The 25,692-nt window shown below is 36.2% G+C and overlaps 1 protein-coding gene across 6 annotated transcripts in view; it reads left to right on the forward strand.

Moving 5' to 3' along the window:
- The window catches only part of LOC116287013 (voltage-gated delayed rectifier potassium channel KCNH1), a 50,553-nt gene that overhangs the window by 1,942 nt on the left and 22,919 nt on the right, over positions 1–25,692 (forward strand). Inside the window, exons 2-6 of one of the 6 annotated variants that reach the window (XM_089040820.1) lie at positions 4,581–4,680; positions 5,628–5,700; positions 18,129–18,192; positions 20,125–20,217; positions 25,579–25,629. The gene's annotated coding sequence lies outside the window, so the exon portion shown is untranslated. Of the gene's footprint in view, positions 1–566; positions 633–3,908; positions 3,924–4,580; positions 4,681–4,755; positions 4,830–5,084; positions 5,247–5,627; positions 5,701–18,128; positions 18,193–20,124; positions 20,218–25,578; positions 25,630–25,692 lie in introns of those variants that run through there. The other 5 variants (XM_089040816.1, XM_089040817.1, XM_089040815.1 and 2 more) reach the window with 5 other exon arrangements.

Consider the following 25,692-nt stretch of genomic DNA (forward strand, 5'->3'; position numbering starts at 1 on the left):
AATCGAAATGACTGGAACATTTCGTTTTGCGAAAAATGCATTGCGCACCTACAGTTGGAATCCATCTGGGCCTTTTAATTTCAAAACAAAACAAAACAAACTTGATTTTCTCTATCGCTTTGTTTTGATTTTGCTAGGTTTTCTTCTTCTCAGACACTCAAAAGCTGAATCAAAAACCTGTTTTTTAATTTTCCAATTAATCGTGTCAAGTGCGCGGAAATATTTCAAATCAATTTGCGACAGACAGAATCGCGAAACTTTGTACAATACTCACTGAATCAACGAAATATCCGGATCATGTCTCTTGTACAAATGCGACATTGTTACGAGAACGGAACCATTAATCCCTGTATAACCAAGGCCAATTGTAGCGACTCGTAAGTAATTAATATCCGTTTCTAAATACATCCTGAAATGCTATGCCTATCTGTGTGGAATAAATGGAGCCATAATGGGAAATGATTCTGCGATCTTTTGTGAATCTCTTTGAAGTTGTTTTGGAGTTTTCGTAGTCTTTATGGAGTCTTTTTATCTTGTCTTACAGCCTTCCTGGAGTCATTTTCAAGATAATTAAGTTTTTGAGATGAGATGTGTTCGTGGACACAATCCGGCCTTTGAAGTTTGATTGAAAGGTACCTGAAGAAGTTTAGTATCATCTTTGTCGATTTACTTTTGATTCTTATACCTAGATTTCACGTTCATTGTTTAATCTTTTGAGCAGTTTCTTTCGAGCTTAGTACATCAAATATAAGTTCAGCTTTTGAACGTTCCTATTTCAGGCAACATGTCGTTCCCTTGAGTATCATTTCTTTTCACTCCTCTAACGCATGACATCAAAAATGAATCGATGTGCATGTGACTGAAACAAAAATACTCAACTGAGGAAATGACATTTGTGGCAGTCTGAAATGGGAAAACATTACATAACTAAGCTATTATTAGGTCTCATGACTACACTCGACTTTTACAACTGATAAATTAGGACGTTCTTATCCCTTTTTCTTGTAATATATCCGGTATGCTTAAGTTTTCGGAATCCCGCCAAACCAGTGTATATTCAAAGAGATACGGTCCGTAGGAATGATACAAACCGCGATTCAGTATCAATTGTAATAGCGCCATTGAACCTTGAATAAAAATGGCGCTTTAAAAATCCATTATTAATATTGAATTCTACTTTGCGTTCACGATTTCCTTTTGTAATTTATGATTTCTTTGTCAATAGAGCCCTGGTTATTTGCAAGTGACGGATCCTGAAGGCGGGAGGCTTCCCATCTCTTTCACCGTCGCTTCTTTTAGGGCTCCATCAAAAATTGCATTAAGACTTCAGCGCATGCGTGGACTTTAATCTAGCATTCTAATCGATAAGTCCTAAGATTGCTCTGACTTAAGGTATTTCACGATAGGGGATATTTAGCAAACTGCCAAGCAGATTCGGAGGCTCTCACCAATGCGACCCGGGTTCGAGTCCCGCCGGGCTCGGTGTCTTAAGTGATTAGAATTGCTTGTTGGTTCTCTCCTGTGCTTTCGAGGGTTTTTTTTTTCTGTGTTCTCTGGTTTTCTTCTCTCCTCAAAAATCAACTTCTGGATTCCAATTTGTATTCAAGTAGATGAAGAGCCACTCTGTGCTTATCCCACTAGTGCTAAACCCCTTTTTTTGGGCGGGGGGGGGGGGGGGGGGGAAGGGGTGGTATGCGAGGCAAGTTATCTTCTACTCTTTGTTTTTAAAACTGGTTTGTTACTGCGATTTTCTGCTGAAACTTTTGTTTTTTCTGGGTTGTTCAAAGTCTAGCTCACAGATCGAATAGGAATGTAGCTTCTTATGTTTTGCGTGGGGGAGGAGAACTATAAAACCCGGAGAAAATTCCTAGAATAAAAGGAAAGACCTAGTAACGAACTCATAAGTAAGCAATCCCGTCCACGGGAGTCAAACCCAAGACTCCCAGAGGTAAGAGGCGAGTGTATTACAGTGTCTGGCCCAGTATCCTGCCGGCACCAGTATCCTGCCAAAAAAAATTCAACTTAAAATATCTCGTTGGCTTTATTTTTCTACTTAATCCGAAGCTATCCAATGATTAGCCGAACACTTCCGGTTTCTGAAGACAGTTTTGACGGGCTTTTTGGACAACGCATTCGGGAACGAGGAGAAGAAAAGAGCAGTTAGGTAAACTTTATCATGGCTAAAATTAGGCTTTTTACTGCGCAGTGAAATTACCAATGATTATAAATGAACTCAAAACATGCGAAACGCGACTGGGATCGCTATGATTTTTCATGTGATGAAAGAATAATGATGAAAACATTCATAAACTTAGCGAAAGGTCCATTAAATACGTTTTTGTTTGAATACTACGATCTAGAAACAATGACAAAGGTTAGGCTTGGGGGGCCCTTTTTCCTGCCAGCTTATCGTTCGACTCTTCTTTGTCTTATAAATTGAATAAAGATCTGTATTCCTTTGCCTAGGAAGTTCTTAAAACTATGTACTGATATTGATAAAGCAGTAGAAGGGCTGTATGTTGCTTTGGCTGTTTTATTTCTTCAATTCTACGACCGAAGAGCAGGAGATGAATGAATTAAAACAAGATAGAAACCCAAATAAGCTGGTGCTTGACAAGTCATTCTCATCGTTTTGTATAGTAAATGAACAGCGAAATATATTCGTAATAAGTTGATAATGGCTATGTGAATAATGTATGCGATATATTAGCAGGATATGAAGTGTGTTTTAAATGAAGTTAATGTAATTTATCTAGTTGTTGTTACCAAGCGAGACATTTGTGCATTTCGCGCGCGTTCGTGTTAATTATGCATTAATGTGTTCGTGCTGTTTATGCAGTAAATAGATAAATAAAGCGGACTCGTAACACGCTTAATTTCTTAAATTTACAATTTTAAAATTAGAAATAATCATTTAGGAGTATTAAATTGATAAGAACTTTATTTCAAACTGGGATCTATTTGTTTGTGTCTCAGATTGTGATATCAATAAGCGGATCTTATAACATAAAAATTTTGTATTGCGAGTGAAAGTCACAAGAGCCGTTTGGAATTATTGCTCAAGGCGATGAATGATATCTAACTTGTTTTGTAACTTTTAATGAACTAAAAGAAACTATTAAGCGCGTATTTAGAAAGTGCCTTTTTGCTATTTAGCACCTAAACAACTCAGGGATCTCAATAAACCGCACGGTTGTTGGCAGTGGCAGGATACTGGACCAGGTGGCAGGATACTGGAACTCCAAACCACTTTGTTAAAACTGCGATGCAAACCAAAGACAAAGGATACAAATGAAAAATTTGTTCTTATTATGTTGCAGGATAATTGATTCATAATTTGATCGGGTTTCAATGCAGTAGCTTTTAATAAAAGGGAGTTACGATGATTTTTAGCTGAAGTGGCAGGATACTGGGCCACACACTGTACCGCAACGCCACTAGGAGAGTGACGGGGCTAAAGCCTGGTTCACACGAGCAACGTAAACGCAAACGCAAGCAATGTTCACACGTACAACGCAATTGCAAGTAAATTAAGATACGCATGCGCAGTAGTGATTGTTTATAGTTCACACGTATTTTCCTTGCGTTTGCGTTTGCGTTTGCGTTTGTGTTACTGTAGTTCACACGTAGTTTTCTTGCGTTTGCGTTTGCGCTTGCGTTTGCGTTTGCGTTTTTAACGTGTGAACCGGAGAAAACGCAAACGCAAGCACAAACGCAAAACGTGGTTCACACGAGCAACGCAAACGCAAACGTAAACGCAAGAGGAAAATACGTGTGAACTATAAACAATCACTACTGCGCATGCGTATCTTAATTTACTTGCATTTGCGTTGTACGTGTGAACATTGCTTGCGTTTGCGTTTGCGCTTGCGTTTGCGTTTGCTTTTGCTCGTGTGAACCAGGCTTTATCGTTTCCATTTTAGGTACTGTTTTTGAAAATACGAAACATATGTGATGCCTCGTATATCTTTCCATGTAGGGAACAAAATAACTTTTGCGATAAATGATAAAACCATCTCAGCGGATTTTTTCTGAGTTCTTAATTCATAAGAATAATGATGCGACAGCAGAAACTTTGCCTAAGTGCTCAATTCGTTCCGAGCGCTTCACCGACTGGTTTTAAGGGCTTTAAGGAAATGAAAATGGCAACTTTTTGGCTTTGTTTGTTGAATACATCTGAACTTGACACTAAAAAAATCGCAATGCGACGGATCATTGTGACAGACTTCACTGCTAATACCTCGAAATAGTGATTGAAGATTTCTGAATTTCCGTTTCAGTTTTAAATGACTTTTAAAACTTATGTTTTTTCTTTGTCTTTTCTCGGCAAATTAGCCGTACACCTTTTAGCTAATTTTCTTTAAGTTTTTCTCCCTTAAAATCCACTCATCGTAACCGTTTTCCTCATTATAATTATAGGTTTCTGTTGCCATGAAAACGACAAATCCTTATTAATTCAAACTTTTTTGCCTTATTTTTTTGGTACCAAGGGAAAAAATTTGCTTAAAAAAGATTGCTTGTTTTGATTACTTATTATAAACCCTACTAGTTTCGAATTGTTTATATTTTTTATTTTTTAGTACAGAAAAGATTGTCAAGAACATTTAAGAGATAACAATAGCCAAAGCCATTGGCTAATTCTTCTATTCTTCTCTTCAAAGAACTACACTGATGTTAAACGTAAGTTTGTGATACATATATTTAAATTAAACAAGTCATTAATAAATGATTTAAGTGAAGAGGAGAGTTTACACCAAGTGAATCCTGTCTGCCAGGCTAAGAAAAAATATTCAAGAAAGTCATGCTTTACTGGAATATCCAGAAACGAGGTAAATATTCTCTAACTTTTCTTTCGGCTTTCGAAAGTAAATCGAGCAAATGCGGCCACCAATTTTACTAATGATACTCATAAATATGAAATTTCTTCGGAATGTTATTTTTAGATTATTATCGTTGTTAATGCCGTCGAGAAAATATATAACCATTTCTAATTTGTACAAAGTATTCTTGTATTTTGTACAGCCAGTTCTATATTTATACGGTATTCATTTGACTGGGAGATCTTATTATGTTTGCTTAGCTATATTTGATGATTCTGAGGTTTGTTTTCCTATAGTCGTTCTGTATTTTTGAATGAGTGTCTCCCGAAAGCTAGCTACCATCATTACCATTATTCTCATATCGGTCGGTCCATATCAGTAAACTCCTATAACTTAACCCGCTCTGAAAAACTTTAACTTCCTAAGGTTAGTAGGATTGTATCAAAGTTAGATGAAGAGAATCAGTTGAACTGCTGAATATTTTGTGCGATTTATTATTGATGTATGTGTTTTTATGAAGCTTAAAAGACTTGTGAATACAAATACGAACTCAACTGCAATTCTGATATGAATTTTATGTATTGTTTCCACCTATTCTAATTCCTTTTACTCCTTTTTTCTTTCCCTTCTGTCTCAGAAATAATCGAAGGATATTTAGCCTAAATCGATAGCCATTACGTATTATTATTATTATTTAAACTTTTCTAATATTCTTTTACACAAAATCCGTCGTCTTCGCTTATCATCTTTCGTTTTCTCTTGCTTAGGAGACTTACTGACTCTTATTTTTTTGCTTCAAAACTTTAGATATAAAGTCAAGAAATCTCAACATATATTTTCAAGCAAGACAGTTTTCAATTTAACGCTTAGTTGGTCGTAGGTGAGTAGTTATAGCATTATATTGGCTGTATATTGGCTGTTTTAATAATGTTCACGTTTTCATGTTATGTATATAACTTAAATTGAAACATTTTGAATTGAATCGAGAAATCTCGCGAAACTAATCTTTCAAACCAGCCTCTCTCTTAGAATTGCAGTCCTATCACTTTTTAGAGTTTAAATTATAGTTAGAGTAGTATTTTGTGACAGATGTTTTCAAGTTCGATTCCCATGTATATTTAACTTTTATTAATTTTTTCTTAAATTTCCACCAAAAACAGCTAATGAATTTTATCTTTTTTTTAATAAATTTGAATTTCTCTTAATTTCTTTCCTCCCAAACTGTCAAACTTGAAGAACTGTGTATTTAATATTCTATTTTCATAAACCTTGGATATTATTTATTTTAAACGGTCGAACTAAGACTTTCGACAAACATTGATCTGGGATTTCGGTAGTCTTTTGAGAGCGATTTCAATATATTATATCATATTGCGGAGTTTTAGAAGGAGTTAAAACAGGATATGGTAGTCGAGAGGCGATAATCTTGGGATTTAGAGGTACATTAGCACACTTTTATCACCTCCATCAAATGCAGTACTTGTGAACAAGAAATTAAAAAAAAAATCAAGACTTGTATGTTCTCAGCACTACGTTGGAGAAGTTATTTGGCTTCTAAGTGGATTAGAGACCTAAAGAAGAATCCTCTTTTTACAATCTTAAAATTTCTTTATTAAAAACTGTATTATGATTCACTAAAAAATAGACGGTTATCATATTATCTCTTCCACCTTAAAAAGATGCAAGATGTATTTTTAATTTCATGATAAATAACTGCGTAAGTCGATCCGCTTTCAATGCTCTTTTAAGACAATTTCGAAAAAGTTTTGGGTTTCAACGAGGCGATACACATGTAACTTCCGTGAGTTTGAGAGCCTGATTGTTATTAATACTAACTTGTTTTAATTGTATCTATCATAATGAGCACTTAAAAATCAAAAGAACAAAGATCTTACTTTCCTGGGAATCTTAAGAGACCCGTAGAGAATTGATTATTTTTTTCGACTTTAAACTCAGAGTCAAAACTGAGTTTAATGCACTAGATATTTACTTAGAAGAGCATTTTTATAGTTTGATTTGAGCGAATTAATTATACGGCTAAAATGTTTTAGAAAAGCACTCAAAAATCCTGTCAGAACTTGAAAACTTTTTATCGTCGACTTCCTTATCCGGTTACTCTAAACTCAAGAAAAATGAGATCGACTTTCTGATTTTCTCATTGTTTAGGTTTAAGTGAAGTCTCTAACAACGGATGGGCGTCCAGTCGGGGGAAAACTCCCGACAAATCAGAATTCTAATCTTATCGCTCATTTTCATTCACCTTCTCTGTCGCTGAAATCAAATTTGCCAAATTTAGAAGACGATTCTAAGCTGATAACACTTTCTAAAGAATAGGAAAATGATTCATTGTTTTTATTAAGGGATTTTCTTCTTCTTAATGACTGAACAGTATAAATCCAGTTTTAAAAGAGTTATTCTATTCCACGCTTATCAGTCGCTTTTACTACTTGTCCAAAACTGAAGAAATGCATAAACTATTTCGATATCTCTTGGATTTAATATAAAACAAAATTCAGTTGTTTTTTAAAACGATGAAGTTCCTGCCACCGAAGACAGACGTTCAAAAAATACGAAATATCTATAGTACTCTAAATATTACACTACATGAAAGCAATCTTCTCTCTCGTAAACTCTTTTTTCTCATTAACATAGTAGATGCTATTTAAAAATTTTTTTAAATGACATATTAGTCTATGTCTGGTAATCGTTATATGGTAAGGCTGCATGAGCGATTAGTTTTAAAATAAGCATAGCTCTCAAAAGGTCTGAGTATAAGACTGGTGTCCTGCTGAAATTTCTGGGTTTTTCTGATAATGTTTAGCGCTCTCCTCGCTAACACTGAAGTGGTTTCTCTTCCGTTAACAACGTGTGAATAACGGATTTCCTTTGGTATTTTCAAAAAACGAAGGTGGCGAAACTATCTTTTGTGAGTATTAATTTTTCTATATTTTCAGCGTTCAAGTAGGCTTGTTTTTGGAAAATATGTTTAGCTATATTCTGACCACTAAAAGCCAATTTGTGAGGTCGTCTTTACAGTTTAAGTTTTATTTTGCTCTGGCTTACGCTTGTCCTCTAAACAAAGAGAAGGAAAGCCTACATATTGTAAGCATTACGTTAAATCAGTTCTGCAAATCTCTAGAAAGATTTCCCAGTTTGACTTCAGTGTTATATCTTATAAGTTTGGCCCATAATATTTTCGATGAAAAGCCAGTATTATCATAGGAGTTCGACTTCTAATTGAGTAAAATATATTGGTTAGACGTTAGTTAATCATCATCGCTGTCGCCATTACAGAGTCATCATATTTTCTTGCTCGTTACTTTCGTTGCTAATGCTAATGCTAATGCTAATGATAAAAACCAAAAATGATGATGATGATGATGATGATAATTATTATCATTATTATTATTATTATTACCATTATTATTATCATTACCATTATTATTATTATAGTAATATTATTATTATTATTATTTTGTTTATTTCAACTTTAACTCGTTTTACAAGTATTGCTCTTAGTGAAATTGCGGATACATTATATATCTAAGCAATTCCCTAGTTATATCAAGTCAATATCAATTATTATTATCATCATCACCATCATGATCACCATCATCATCACCATCATCGTCATCGTCATCACCATCATCATCATCATCATCATCATCACCATCATCATCATGATCACCATCATCGTCATCGTCATCACCATCATCATCATCATCATCATCAATATTCAATGCCGGACATGATTTTACTTCTTTGTTATCATCATTCAAAGGATTTTCTTTTTTCTTTCTTTCACAATCCCTCTGCCCCACATTTATTTTGCAATTTTACCATTTATTCTTATACTGCCCAGGACTTTAGTTCTGGATCGCTACCTTAAACGACAACACGTCGGGCTTCTGCTCATTATGAATAGCCTTGATCACAATAAACGGGTCTGTTGTCGATACTTATAGCATTTGTTATGATCATCATTACCGTTTCTAGTAAGGGCTGTTCTTTTTTCTTCAATATCTCTTGTAAGTGACAAGAACTGACAGCAATTGATTTTCCTCTCACTTCACAAGAACTTGAACCAGAGCGATATTTGAATAAACTTCTTCCACCCCCGTTTCCAGCTCCGCATTAAGTTATTTTAGATTTCTTAAAAGTAGAAAAGGAGTTTACCTAGACTTTCAGTGTTTGTTTTTTTACTTTACTTTCGAGTATTTCCATGCACTTAAAACTAACTTAGAGAAGTAAGTTCTTCATTAAGACTTTGATAATTTGATTTCAACGGAAAAAAAGGAAACTTGATTTAAAAGGAAACTTGATTTCCGTTGTTTTTCCAAAGTTTTCATAAGTTTTCGTTTATATTTCCCTTGCTAAACTTTATTAAGAGCACGATGTCTCGACTGCTAATTTGAAATTCAGAAATATTTTTTCACTTGAAAAAATAAATTCTGTCGACTTTGACAAGCGTTTTAGGAGGAAAAAAAGCTGTCGAAATCTTTTTCTTCGCCAAAACAAAATCTTGATACTTCCACTCCAGGGACAATTTGTCACCTCTCTTTTCATTCTGTTTGCCATGATATGAAAATTCATATTTTCCAATGACATCAAATTCTTGAACGTTTTCTTAACGAGTATATATATGATAATTGCGAAAGCCTGCATTGTTTTCGAAGTAAAATCCTACATACTTTAGTCTGTGTGTATATAGGAACATCTGTCGTTATCAGTCTGGCAGTTGAACTTCGAGCTTGTGAGCACACTCTCAGGTAAGGGGAACTCGTTTTTTCATTAATCTTTGTACCCTATTTTAATACGCTGAAATTTTATAAAGATTATTTCTAAGTCAAAAAGCTCTCTTACCGAGTCGAGAAAGAAATTCTTAATTAAAATTATCGCTTTAAGTGTAAATAACCAATTTCAAAGAATTCTGCCTCAGAGGTTTATTATATTATTTTACCATAGCTTAAAATTTTTAACTTTTTAGTGCTTAAAATTTGACTTTAGCGATTACAGCGTTTTTTGTTTGCTTGAAAATCCCCTCGAAAAACTCATTTCAATTTTTTTGACTCTTTGAAGTCATAACTTTCAAATCCCATTGAACTAGAAGATCTCTTTTCATGGGGATCTTTTGTGTATGGTGAGCGCTTTGTTCCTAATCCTAGCGGGAAGCTAATCACCGTTTACTTATGCAGTATTCTATGTCGTGGTATTTGCTGAAGCAAAAAAACCGCTCAATGGAGAGGGAAAATATATTTTAGTATCCGCTCATGGAGAGAAAAGTAAATAATATTCCAGAAAAATCTCGAAATTGCGTAGAAATAATGAGTCTTTCTTAAAAAAAGTGATCGTCATTTATTTATTTCTGGAATTAAAAAGGCCGGAGGTTGGAAATGAAAAGCAAACAATTTGAGAATCTATTCGAAGAATCCTTAAGATTGGAGTGAGCTGGCAAATAAGTCGGAAATCTCTGAGCCCAAGGCGAAAAACGTCGTCCCCAAACACTCTAAAATCCGTCATATTAAGTCTGGTATACGTGCCGTTTGGTTCTTGAAAAGTCAATGTTTAGCAAACTTGGGGCTTAAGGAAAGAGAATGTTATTTCCTATGTTTAAGAAGCATAGGCATAAACATTTAAATGAAGTCTTTAATTATTACTTCTCAAGACATGGACTCGCGAAAATGGCGCCAAATCTAAAGAGTAGTTACTTATATGACGTTCAAGTTGCCTTGCTCTTATCTTATCACTCAACTTGTGGGGCCAACTGAATACGAAGCACGGGAGATATTCGACGCGCGCGCGAAGATTCGTGATTGGAAAGGCGGGAACTTATATAGTCATCGAATCTCGCGGATGACAATTTTGGTATTACTGTTTTATTTTAAGAGCAATCTTACCAAACAAAAAGGGAAATTGAAACAAAGTCTGAATAAAAAACGTCTCTGTTGAAATTACTAAGACCAAGCAAATGGCATGAAACGCCTTTTAAAAGAAGCGACTTTTTCATCAATTAAAAAAAATGTCCTTGGCATAAAACGTTATCAAAAGGAAATGTCTTTATGCCATCGCTATCTGTCAAGAGAGCAGACTACATCTTCATCGACTAAATCGGACATGTGTCATGGGACTGAGAAACTTTTGCAGGATGCTAGGCAACGACATCACGTGACCGGAAGAACGTCAGCGCATGCGTGAACTAGCTTTATGTAGTTTCTAGAATGCTGGCTTTTTAATATTTGACAGTTTTTAACTAGTGGATTCACATTGAAAAACAGTGAATAAGTTATTAAATGAAGTGGCTAAACACTCAAGCTGTTAGGTAAAAAATAGTTCAAAGACCTAAAAATAAAAACGATTCTTTGCTCTTGAGCCTAAGTTGCTTTTTTTACCCCACGCTGAAAACTGAGAAATTCTAGACGAAAACATCGAGAGGGAAAAATGCAAAACAGTGGAGAATAATTTCGCGAGTTTTCTTTAGAAGCCTATACGATGCACCAGAAACATTCCTGGTAACAATATTTTTTCCCAATTTTTTTATCATTATTTTTCTATTTTACCTCAATTCAGCTATAAAATAAAACAGGAAGAAAAGGAGAGAGAAATTTATACGGAATAGTACTTCCTTCCTGTGTTTTCCTGTGTGGTTGTATGCATGGATTAGGGTTACAGTCGGCCTATTTGAGCCTTGTAGTTAAATCTCCTTACTAAGTAGCCATAACATTCAACCCAAACTACTACTGTCAAACAGTAGTTATTGTAATGATACTCAAAAATACACAAAAGAAAGCAGTAAGATCTACTAACCTTTATTAGTATACTATTACAATGTCTGAGGGAAATCACACTAGCAATAAGTGTCTTCCCTTTCCACGGTCCCAGCTACCACTTCCATTGCCACTACCACTAAGACCACCATTACCACTACAAATACCACTACGACTACCACTACAACTACCACAACCATTGCCACTACCACCACCACTACCATTGCCAGTACCACTACGACCACCACTACGACTACCACAACCATTGCCACTACCACCACCACTACCATTGCCACGTGATTTTATTTAACTCGTGAAAAATAGCACGCATAATATTTAGTTGTAGACTCACCGAAACCCATTGTTTTCTTTTGTTTTTCTTTTTATCAACTAGTACTAACTAAATAATCATTTAATATGTACTTATTGACTGAGTGGGAGGGCCGTACGGGAAAATATTTGCCAAATATTTTCCCGTACGGCCCGACCTAACTCAGTAAATAAGCATTTTATCATATGACCCTAAATAAAAAAGATATTTTAAAAGTTGCAAATTATGTCAATATGATTGAAGGATTCAAGCCAATTCGCACGGCCCTGCTCACGCCATTTTCCCGAAGGTTTTTCTAAGAGCGCGCGCCCGGGCAGATACGGGTCATATGATAAATTCTTTCACGGGTTAGATAAAATCACTCTACCACCACTACCACTCACCACTACCACTACCGCTACCATCACTACTACCACTACTACCACTACCACCACTACTACCACCACTACTACCACTACCACTACCACCACTACTACAACTACCACCACTACTACAACTACCACCACTACTACCACCACTACCACTACCACCACTACTCACTATACTACCACTATCACCACTACTACCACTACCACCACCACTATTACCAATACCACTACCATCACTACCACCACCACTACCACTACCGGCACTCATCACGACCAAGCACCACTACCACTCACCATACCACACCACCACCAACCACTCCACGCACCAGACACGCACCAGACCACCACCACAACGACTACCACTCAGACCACGCACACGACCACGCACCACGACCACGCACCACAACCAACCACGACCACGCACCACGACCACGACCACTCACCACGACCACGCACCACGACCACCACAGACCACGACCACTCAGCACTACCACACCACGACCACGCACCAGACCACGACGACCACTCACACGACCACTCACCACTACCACCACCACACCACTCACCACGACCCACTCACACACTACCACCACCAACACCACCACCACTACCACCACTACCACTCACCATACCACGCACCACTACCACCACCACTACCACTCACAATACACACTACCACCACCACTACTACCACCACTACCACCACCACTACCACCACCGCTACCACCACTACAACCACCACTACCACCACCGCTACCACCACTACAACCACCACTACCACCACGACCACCACCACTACCACCACCACTACCACCAACCACCACTACCACCACCACCACTACCACCACCACTCACCACCACTCACCACTACCACTACCACGACCACGCACCACCACCACTCACCACTACCACCACCACGACTCACCACTACCACCACACCACTCACCACCACCACCCACCACCACTACCACCACCACCACCACTACCACCACCCACCACTACAACCACCACCACACCCACCACCACTACCACCATACCACCCCCACTACCACCACCACTACCACACCACCACCACCACCACACCACCACACCACCACCACCACCACCACTACCACCACCACTCACCACCACCACTACCACACCACCACGACCACCACACCACTACCACACCACCACTACCACTCACCACTACCACCACTACCACTCACCACTACCACCACCACTACCACCACCACTACCACTCACCACTACCACACTATACCACTACCTAACCACCACCACACCACCATCACCCAATACCACCACCACTACCACCACCACTACCACTCACCAACTCACCACCACCACACTACCACTACCACTACCACTACACCACCACTACCCCACCACTACCCACCAACACACACCACTCACCACTACCACTACACACTACCACTACCACCACACTATACCACCACTACCACACACACCACTACCACCCACCACCACCACTACCACCACTACCACCACTACAACCACCACTACCACCACCGCTACCACCACCACCACACCACCATCACCACTACCACCACCGCTACCACCACCACCACTACAACCACCACTACCACCACCGCTACCACCACCACTCACTACCACCACCTCTACCCACCCTCACCACTACCACCACCGCTACCACCACCACACTACAAACCACCACTACCACCACCGCTACCACCACCACCACTACACCACCACTACCAACTGCCACCACTAGCACTACCTTTGCCACTACCACCACCCGATGTCTTACTGAACCTACTAATTACTGAATCTAATAATTATTTTACTGTTTGGGGGAAATCCCTCATTAGGAACATTTTCATAAACCCATTTCCTTTCAATATATACCAGTAGATCACCTGTCATAACATCACCTGCCCCTATGATAATTCCTTCAAAACTGTTTTCAATTGATAGGTCGCAAAACATCAAGTTTCAAATGTTTTAGTTTTTTCAAATGGATTAGTTGTGTTTTATGGCTGGGGGGGAGCCGGTAAATTAGGGCCGGATCACTATAACCTAATGGGTCATGCGGGGAGATTTTTAGTTCCTGAGTAATGTAAGAACCTGAAACTTTTTGTTATAGATCGGATATAATCGTACAAAATATTTGGGAATAAAAATATATTCACAAAGTTGTAGCTGGAAGTCGGATTATGGTTATTTATATTTTCTCTTTCCTCCGATTTTTCTATATATGTATGTCCTTCGTTTATTTTTTCTTTTATATATATCTTTCTTTCTTTCCTTCCTTCCTTTTCTTTTTCCTTTCTCAGTTTCTTTCCTTTTTTTCTTTCTTTCTATTTTTCACGCTTATTCTTACACCTAAGTTTATCGTTCCGAGATATTCCATGATACCTGTTTCATCAGTGCTTGATTCAACATTAAACCAGCTAGAAAAATATTATACAAACGCTATGAAATATTGATCTACCTTTCTGCACGTCTTACCCTACTAAAAGCGACTGTTTCTAAAGCAGATTGCAATTGCCTTTAAAGACAATGCCGTCATAAAACCAGCCAATCACTGACCAGTTAGTGATACTCAACTCGACCAATAAAAAATCTCAAAACGGCTTCTAGGCCAATGATGTTGTCAAGTCATAGTACCATGACAACATAGCATTGTACGTCTGTATAGGTCTTCTAATATTCTAGGTTTTAACTTGTTAGAAATGGATCTAAACCAGGAAGCGTCAAGAATATCCATTTGAATTTGCTATTTCACTACTTCAGGTGAAGCTCTAGAATCTGTCTGTCTGACCAGCAACAGGTAAATTTCTTGCATCGTACGTAAATTACTTCAGTCGTTAGAAACACTTTTACTAGTTGAACGAACTTTTCGAATTTAGCCTTGTTGTAACCTCCCTTTGTCCAATTGATAGTGGTGTAGTGGTACTAATGCACTCGCCTCTCTCACCTCTGGACTGTCTCGGCCGGTTCTCCGGTTTTCTTTCCTCCACAAAATTTAACACGCAAAATTCCAATTCGATCTGTGAGTTAGCCGTGCCCTGACTTAGATCAGCCCAGAGGTTGTTTCAGGGTTTGATCTGTGAGTTAGCCGCGCCCTGACTTAGATCAGCCCTGATGTTGTTTCAGGGTTCGATCTGTGAGTTATCCATGCTCTGACTTAGATCAGCCCAGAGGTTGTTTCAGGGTTCAATCTTTGAGTTAGCCATGCCCTGACTTACATCAGCCCAGAGGTTGTTTCAAGGTTCGATCTGTGAGTTAGCCATGCCCTGACTTAGATCAGCCCAGAGGTTGTTTCAGGATTCGATCTGTAAGTTAGCTTCGCCCTGACTTAGATCAGCCCAGAGGTTGCTCAATGGTTCGATCTGTGAGTTAGCCGTGCCCTGACTTAGATCAACCCAGAGGTTGCTTCATGGTTCAATCTGTGAGTTAGCCGTGCCCTGACTTAGATCAGCCCAGAGGTTGCTTAATGGTTCGATCAGTAGTTAGCTTCGCCCTGCAGCAACCAAGAGGCTATTTCAGGGTTTAACATAAATCGAGTTGATTACCTTCGGACACGGACTCATCGTTTAACAACTTTCAACGCTCAGTCTTCCTGTTTTCCTTTAGTGCCGCGCTTCGGTTCCTTATTTTTTTACCATGATCTATAATTGGATTTCCCCCCGAATGATTTCGTCCGTTTCTAGATTTTTTCATTCAATTTTAGATCATTTGATCCGCAGCTCAATGTCTCTTTGTAATTCTGTGTTTTTACCATAATATACTCTAGTGCTTTCTATATCCAGCGTTAAGATATTCTTATACCTTATCATTTTTATTGCAGAAAAATGATTAAAATATCTACTTAATTTTTTTAGTTTATAGTTTTTTAAATCTATAGTTTTTATACAGATACCATGTTAATACCATATGTATGTTCAAGCTATTTTTAACCTAATAAGCTTGTTTACTTTATCCTCCACACAATTTCTTACAATTTCAAGTTAGCTATAGAGGCTAGCTTTGCACCATCACGTGATGGCAGCCATGACAGGAGGCAGGAACAATTGAATCTGGTCTCATCTGATTGAAAAGAATTTCGTTTCCCAAAGAGAAAAGCACTCTATTGATGCGTATCCTGTCATGGCTGCCATCATGATATAGTGGTTCAAAGCCTTTATACTGTATGGCAATTAGAATTCGAAGTACTGTAGACTTCATAAGACTGGCTGAATGAATCTAATATATCGGAGCACTCATAACGATAATGAACGATATTGTGGCTATCATTTCCATGAAAACGAAAACAACCGCTTTTGAAATACATTTAGATTTCTCTTTTCTTTCTTTCTTTTTTTTTTTTTTTTTTCTTGTTTTTTTTTTTTTTCTTTTTTCTTTTAGATCTCTTTGTTTCTGTGTTGTCTTTCTTTCTTGTTGTTTATTTTATTAGTATTATTATAAAATTATCATTATTTATTTTCTTTCTTAGTTTTTCTCTCTTTCTTATCACTTTTCTATCCTTTACTTTATTTTTTGTTTATTCAGTAGAGTGCAAACCATATATCCGTGAATTCTTAGCAATACTAAATAGCACAATTTCATGCAAATTCCATTGTTTTCTATTGTTTAATTAGCACTATTTTGTACTATAATTATTAGAACTTTTGTTCTTTTATATATTTTTTTATTCTTTCTTATTTTCATTTTCCCCCGATATTTTCTTTTTTTCCTTTCTTTTATACACTTTTATTATTTCACTCTCTGCTCGATATTGCGATTAGTTCAGTGCAGCTTTGTCTTTTGTCTTTTATATTTTGCTTGGTAGGAACAGCTTGATTAAACGAAGAACTGTTTAAAGACAGTTGTTCGGTTTGAAAAGATACCTTATAGGTTACGGAGGGAAACATAAATATTTAATAATCTTCAATACATACATCTTTAAGAGGTCGGAAAGATCACAACGCACTCAAATATTTTGTACAAGTTTAATACCAATGGCTAAATGATTTAAAATATCAGGTTTCTTTCTGGGTTTTTACCATTTCCTTCCTTCCTTCCTTCCTTCCTTCCTTCCTTCCTTCCTTCCTTCTTTTCTTTTATTTTTCTTTGTTCTTCTTTTCTTTCTTTCGTTCTTTCATTCTTCCTTTTCCTTCTTTTTCTTCCTTCTTCTTCGTTGCTTTTCCTTTTCTTTCTTCCTCTTCTCTTCTCTTCTGTCTCTCTCTCTTTTTTCTTTATTTCTTTCTTTCTTTCTTTCTTTCGTTCTTTCTTTCTTTCTTTCTTCCTTTCTTCCTTTCTTCCTTTCTTCCTTTCTTCCTTTCTTCCTTTCTTCCTTTCTTCCTTTCTTCTTTATTAACAAATGCTTTATTAAAAACTTTGAACTGACTTCATGACACTTTAAACTCTCCCCATAGCATTTAACCCACAACTTATTAAATTTACTGGATACACCTCCTAACTAATTAAATAGTGACAAACACAACTGGTCCTTTTTCCAATTAGACTTTTAAATGAAATAAACAACTTTTAATCTCTACCAAGTTTTGCACTTAAAATTCCAATTTTAAATATTGTTATCTTGAATTCCGCTTCAAAAACTAAAGCTATCCTCATAAAACGTGACATGCCATTAAAACCTAAATCCATTTCGTAAATATTTCATGTCCCGCTCCATTAGCTTGAGTTGTCTATGACATTGCTATCAATGCAATTACCTGCAAACAACGTCATGTAACTGGTGTCTATATTTACCTGTATTTGAATCATTGATAATGATAACGTTATTGCCGCAAGATCTTCACTTCGTATTTATTCCCAATTATACCATACAGATATATAATTCTGTCCGTTTTCCCCCCAGGAATATTGCAGACACGATAGCTGAATTCGAAGACGAACCCCTTTCATCTAAATTTGGGTTGTTGGTAAGTATTTCTCATCTTTGTTTTTTTATTCTGTGCATTTTTTATTTATTTATTTATTTATTATTTTTATTTCGATATTGCTCTAAAGAAAACTAGAATTAGCTCTGCAAACTCCAAATATTGCTCTTAAGAAAACTATAAATTAATATATTCATCCAAAGGGTTGTTCTTCTTTGAATTATTTCTGAAAATGTCGGGATATGTAAGTATATTTTTAAAAATTTAGGGTTTGATGGAGTATAAGAGGAGCGATTCAAATGCTCTATAAAATTGACTAACAAGTCGCAAAATAAGTCGCTGCTTCTGATCATTTTGACCATTGAAATCTTTTTCACAAGTATGGCTTGTTGGAGTCTGTGCGCCGATTCATTGAAATATCTTCTCCGCAAGTAGAATATCTCTGGCTGTTCACCAGAAAATGTCTTTAACAAATCACGTATATGTCGCCAATACGACCCGGTATATGAGTAGTGTTGCTCGTTACTCTCCCATGCTTGAAGAGTGTTCGTTCTCCGTGTCCTCCGACTTTCCTTCCTCTGCAATAGTCAACTTCTAAATACCAATTTAACTTCAAGTGGACAAATAGCTTCTCAAATCCTTTTTTTTCCCTCTATGTATAAACGTACTTCCAAAAAGAGCTAAATTTTAAAAGCACATCGACAAACGTTTTCTAGTTAATGGAAAACATAGGCCAATTTCACGATCATTCATTGAAATTAGTGGGGGAAAAATAAGAAAAATTAAACTTCTTAACACTAGTGTTGTAGCTGGTAGGATTTCTTTTTAAAAAAGGAACTCGCGTGAAGCATGCGTGATGCGTTTTGTTGATGTATTGTATTCATTTATATCCGTTGAGATATTTATAAATAAGAAAAGAAATTATGTATGGTAGATTTTACCTAATAGGAAAAGTCAGGAGTGATCAAAAAAAAAAAAAAAAAAAAAAGAGGATACCGAAAAAAGTATGAAATGCCCGAAATAAATTATAATTATTTTTGCTACTTTTTTGTCACTTTTGATAAGCTCAACAAATTTTAGTGAATGACAATAATGATAATAATCAATTATTTATGCTTATAACATTCTAATATTTTGGTGTATTTCATGTTCCTTTATGAATAACGTCACTGCTCTTAGACATGAAGAATCTTGGTCGTTTTGTTTGCCGAATAGACATAACCGTCTTCGGATAATTTATAACCCTTCTGTTGATTCTCAACTTTTCCATAACTATCCCTGCATCCAGTATATCCAATTCCTTTATGCCGTTTTACGTCATGCCGAGATGTTTATAACAGTATATCAACATCTTCGTTACCATAGAAACAGCCGGGGACTTTCTTTTTTGGTTGCCACGGCAACTAATACAGGATTCTAGCTACTTGACTACTGTGTAATTAATGACCAGGTTGAAAATATTTGTGCCTCAAAACTTCAAAAAATAAACCAAAAAAAAAACATTTTCTAAAGAATATTTATATAGAAAAAACTTTTTTTTATTAAATTGCTTTGTTATTTTTTAAATTTTGGTGTTTTGCAAGTACTCTGTTCTCTTATTTTCCAAAATTTGAAGAACTTTTTGACTGAACAAGTTAGTCGGTTCTTTCTCTGACTTGCCTTTGCTGTCTTTACTATTTAGTTCTAAAATATAACTAACAACTCTTTCTTGTGCTTTCTGACCAAGTGACAGTGGCATAGCTCGCGTCTTGGCGCGAAATTTCCCTCCAAATTTACCGGAAGTCAATTGGTGTAACCCTTACAAGGAAACATTTAGTCCAAAAGGGCTTTTTCTACCTCGACGTGATTGGAACGATATAGATTTTTTTAAATTTTCATGTTTTCTTGTCAAAAAAATATGCAGAATAGAAGCCTGAAGTTTAGGCGAAGACTCAGGAAATGTGTTTGCTCTCCCTTTTCTTCTCTCTTTTCAAGGAAAGGCATTATTCAAGGTGAATGGTGTTGTTGATCAAAGGCAGCTTAGTCTGGCAGTTGGTCAGCCATGTTCCATTAACACAAGTCATAAAGGTAGTTTAAACACGGACATATGTTTTCATCTATTTCATAATGGACCGGGTTATCTTGTGTGGGTGGACAGAATCGCCATATGCTGCTTAGAAGACTGGCTGTCTATAGTTAGGTATAGCTGGCTAGCTCTCTAGTACGCATGCGCAGTAGCCCCTCGACCGTTTCAGCGATAATTCTCATCACTGAGTTCTCGACCCAGCGTGAAGTAAAGCCCCTTGGAATGGTAATAAAAGATTCCAGAGTCTTCAAAGTTCGTATTCTTACTATCCTTTTATCTCGAAGGAAGATAAATCCGGTTTGAGAGGTTAGTTGAAGTGAATTTTTCTTTTCGTTATCAGAAGGTTGGGCAATATAGTAAATGACTTTTACCACTGATAAAGTGCGTCCTCTCTTCCTCCTCTAAGACAAGGACGTCGTGCCTTTTCCACGCCAAAATATTAATATCTTCTTAGCCAAAAACATTTCTTCTATAAGATTGTTTAGCATAGTACAAACTAAAACCTTATCGGCAATGGCTATATATTTAGGAATGTTTAAGTTCAAATTTAAATCTCAAGATTACCAATAGTTTCAGTAGTTTTATCTATATTATAGAAAGCTATTTTTCTTTTAATTTTGACCTTTTTAAGTTGCTATTCTTTCAGTGCACAATTTTGGCATTGTTCTGACGTCGAACTGTAAACAAACGATGCTCCGACAACAAAAAAACCTTGAATAGATGCAAGCAATTCTATCTCAACCCTCATAACTAACCAACTACAACGACCGATAAATGTAATAAAAATGTCAAGCATTTTATGTTAATACTGCCGACAAAATGAGACTTTTGAGTCAGGCGAAATAACTATTAATTGTAAGATTTTGGGGTATTTTCACAAACCAAAATAACTATCGATATCTAAACTAAAAATATTTAGATTTTGCATCAAAGAAGTATTTTAGAGATGGCAGTGTAAGAAAATTAAATTTAAAATTAAATTTTGTAATTAAATTTTGCACAAAAAAAGTATTTTAGAGATAGTATCGTAAGGAAATTTCGTGTGAACGAAAACCAGAACTAAAAAAAATAACAAAAACTAGAACTCGAAGGATTTTCTATAAATACATCGTAAATCTTATTAATGCAAGTTCACTAATAATGAACGAAAATTAAAGATGTAATATAAAGTATATTCGGTATAGCATGCTGTCTCAAAACACCAGACATAATACATTAAATAACATTGGAAAGCCCTTTGAGTGTCGACACTAGAATGGTTTCTTTAATTCAATAGCATTCTTGAATGTATGGAAGTTAGACTCATGCACTCGACGCCCTTTTTGAGCCAATATGGAATTTTAAGGTCATTTCTTACCAAATAAACTTCTGCTTTCTCTTTTATAAGATTATCAAAGATCAAAATTAGAGATTTTGTTTAAGCATTCAGTCACTCCAGCTTCGCAGTCCTTAATAAAACTTCACCCCCGCCGGGCTTCGCGATGTTTTAAAATTTGTGCAACAGCTTTGTACTCTTATAATAACTTAGATCCAAATAAGTTACCAGCGTTCCTTTCCGAGTACTCTAGCTTTGTCTGGTTTGCCGTTTTCCCCTCAGGGTTCAGAGAACAAAGCTTTCTTCTAGCGACGAGGTCTGACCCTAAGTTTGATCAAAACAGTGTTACCCAATTACATGTTAATGTGACTCTCAATATCGTAAAATTTAATTTAGCCTTTTTGCGATATCATTCGCTCATTTTCTTTTTTTTTTTTTGTAAACCAGCATGTTCTTTCTTTTAGTGTTGTTAATAGACGGTTCCTTTATGTGGCTTCTACTGATTTATAGCCTTCTAATTATTCCAATCTTTTCTCTCTTATGAATGTATCATTACTAGTCCATTACTAGGGTGTTCAATTGATTTTTTGATTTTCTAACATGGGTTTTTATTTTTTTGTTTTATTTTGGACTATTCATTTATGCTTTTAATTGTAAACATGTTTCTTTTTCAATTTTTCTTTTTTATTATTAGACTCATAAGTTATTTGAAAATCTTCATTCATAAAATCTTATATAATATATATATATACTTATTTTAATAAAGTTAGTCACCTGAAAAGCTATAAAGCTGACGCCGACAAGAAATATGGGTAGATATATTTTACATGTTTCAACGGCTTGATAACAGTTGATGGACTTGCACATATTTTACCAGTTACAGTCTCACCTCTTCTGAGCATCCTCAAGCTGCAGTTTGTATCAAAAAAGCTTTTTTTGTTTGATATTAAAAGTTTCCCATGATCCTCAGTGATCTCAGCTTTCTAGGTTTTTGCTGGCTAACTTTATTGAAATAAGTATATATATATATTGATTAAAATTTCAAAATCGTATCACATTTTTGAGCTTTGCTTTAGTTATCCTATTTTCTTTTAGACGACCCGTTATATTTTACCTCACTTGACAATTCTGCCACACAACTGTCAAAATATACTCCGTTACTTTCAGCTATTGAATCTGGCATATCCTTTATCTCTCTCTCTCTCTCTCTCTCTCTCTCTCTCTCTCTCTCTCTCTCTCTCTCTCTCTCTCTCTCTCTCTCTCTTTTCAGCTTTCATTTAAAGCATCAACTTCTAAACTAAATGTTAACTGTATCGAAAACCAGCATTTGGTATAGCTTGTCACGCGGGTTACGAAGTTTTATTTAAGATTTATTTTTTCCTTGGAAAATAAACAACACATATATACAGTACTTAGAGAATGCGTGGGGCAGCTTCCTATAAATTTCCATCAATAAATCTTCAGTTTTCTTGTCCTTCTTCAAATTAGCCTCTCAATATTCTTCAACTGTTCTCAAACAATAAGAACGAAGTTTCCCGAACGTTCGGATTCGTATGAGCTATTCCTATGAACAAATTCGTCTAAAACTGATGTTTGTCCCAAATTTGTCCCCAAATCTTGCATAGATATTTCGACAATCCTGGTATAAAATTACATGTAATATAACTTTATGAATATATTTAATCTAAAATACGCTTTGAATATCGTGTAAACTTTCATTTAGTTTCACCGCATGGATGGAAAACAAATATAAATAAGAAACAATTATAAAGTAAAAAGGGGTAGTTCTTGAGAAATTATTGTAAAAATTTTCAAGAATTTTCGCCTGATAACAATTGCAGATTTTTTTCGTGTAATCCAGACGAGATTTTCTTGAGCGCTCTTGGTTTATTTATAGATGGAAGAATGACGTTGAAAGGAGATCAAAATTGGCAAACTTACATTCTACGGAAATGCAACCAGTGGGACGCTCTCTAAATTGCTTACGAGAAAATATTCCTAGCAGATCAAAGAGAAGATCTAACATTCTCTGGAGATTCGTTTTATTTTTTTCTGCTAATAAGATATTTTCAGTCAAAAACCTAGTTAATGATTTCAACTTTATTTTCACTGACCTTTATTTTCGTAATTGTTTTATTTCTTAAAATTAGGAATTCGAGAAAATATCATGCTGATTTGTTTTGAAGGAATATATCTAAACTAGACTCAAGAACTTGCAGTTATTAAAATTTATTTTTAGACTTTTATCTAACTAACATCAAAATACCAGTTGGAAAACAAAAGTATTTATACGACCTATACAAAACATATTAGCCTTCCTGAATAAATATATCCCAACAAATAGAGATAGATGATATATTCAAGGGTAGAATTCGTAGTGCATATATTTTACGTTTGATATAGAAAACACATTAGAAAGCGGTGAACACCACGTAACACCACGTGACGGCGGCCATGTTTGATCGAGGGCAGCAACGATGAAATGTTTTACAAGAAAAAATGTTCAATTTATCGGGGGTAAGACCAACATGGCTGCCGGCACATGATCGTGCAGAACTTCTATTGCATCGTAGAAGGTCCAGTTGAGACGTCCAATTTTACTCTCGTCGAATCTAATCGCCTTTGAGGTCTGCTGAAATCCATGAATTCGACGTCTGATTCAAACTCGAATTCATAACGGATTTATTGTAGTTATCGATGTTTTTCTTACTGTACCTTTAGAAAGCATCGATTCTAAGAAAATTTTAGCTTGTCCGACATAGCAACAGTAACTAGGGCGGTAGAACAATGAATGCGGGATCAGTGTATTCTGCCGCTCGCAATCAACTCAACGTGAATACGCGTTAACAAAAGCCAGCTATAAAGCCGTTGTAATATTGAGCCTTTATAGTTTATGCATTGAATTTGACGCGAGGAAAGTTCGGCGTTTGGTCGTTTTTGTGCGACTAGCTCAGTCGAATAAATTTTCTGTCGAATTCAATGGACTGCTTTGACGATACGGTGGCCATCTTGCCAGCGGGCAAAACAAAACGAAGATGACAGAAAATAAATAGAGTTTCGCGTGTTTTTCTTTCTTCTATCGGTAAAAGTGATCGATGTGCCGTCTTAATTCTTTTTTTGTTGTATTCTTTTGTGGAAAGCTGTTAATATCAATCGACGTCATTACTGTGACAAAACTTTATGTTTCCCCTGGACGCCCCATAATGCATCGTGATTCAAGATGGCCGCCATATCGTCGAAGTAGTCCGTTTGTACATTCAGACGTTGTCCTTGTCGTGTACGAAATGCAAATATTCGACGCGGCAAAAGTTTGACATCTGAACTGGACCTAAGGTAATCATGAATTGGGTTTGGATGGGTGGGTATTGCAAGAAATGTCAAATTATAACCAGCATTTCATTTTTGTTGTCCTACGCGGTTCAACGCTTTAGCAATTATCCCCACCCCCTATAAATGCTGCCTTTTTTCTCTGCATGAATAGGAATAAATTTCTCGATATTCGAATCCAGATTTTGGGATGTGACGTCACGGCCTCCATTAAGAAAGTTGTTTCATTACAATTATTATAATAGTATTTTAATATCCGATTTATTTCTCTTGAAATGCCGGCTCATTCCATGTTTTACATTTGATTTATTATTGTTAAATGTCTCCTGTTTGTCTTGGTGAGACTAATAGAAACCAATAAGACACACCGAACTGTAATTAGTCCCATCTAATTTCCCCAAGTTTACTCGGGACAAATTTTGTGACAGTGAAAAGAACATAGTAAAGGAAGGAAGGTGAATGAGTCCTCCCTGCCTTGTACAAGTCGTGAATGGACTTAATTCTGATTGGACGACAAGGACGAAAAGCCATGTCAAAGTTGTCGCTTTGCGTAGATGTGTGAACAGTTTTAAAGTGATTTAAGTTTTATTTTTTAACCGCCAAAAAAAAAAAAAAACCAAGATATCTCAACTCCATAACATATTTATATCCATCTATGGTAACCATTGAAGGATATTTCCACCGTTAATATTAATGTTTCAAATGCCTTTTTATTTTCTAGGGAGAAGACAGAAGAAACTAAAATAGCTGAAGAAGTTATAAAAGTGAATTTGTGAGTATATCTTAAGTTTAAGGAACGACATATGAAGTTTTTCGCTTCGCGACTCATTATCAA

Source organism: Actinia tenebrosa, unplaced genomic scaffold, assembly GCF_029948245.1.
Source record: "Actinia tenebrosa isolate PJP-AT-01 unplaced genomic scaffold, QUT_ActTen_1.0 PGA_scaffold8__29_contigs__length_14323225, whole genome shotgun sequence".
Lineage (NCBI taxonomy): Eukaryota > Metazoa > Cnidaria > Anthozoa > Actiniaria > Actiniidae > Actinia > Actinia tenebrosa.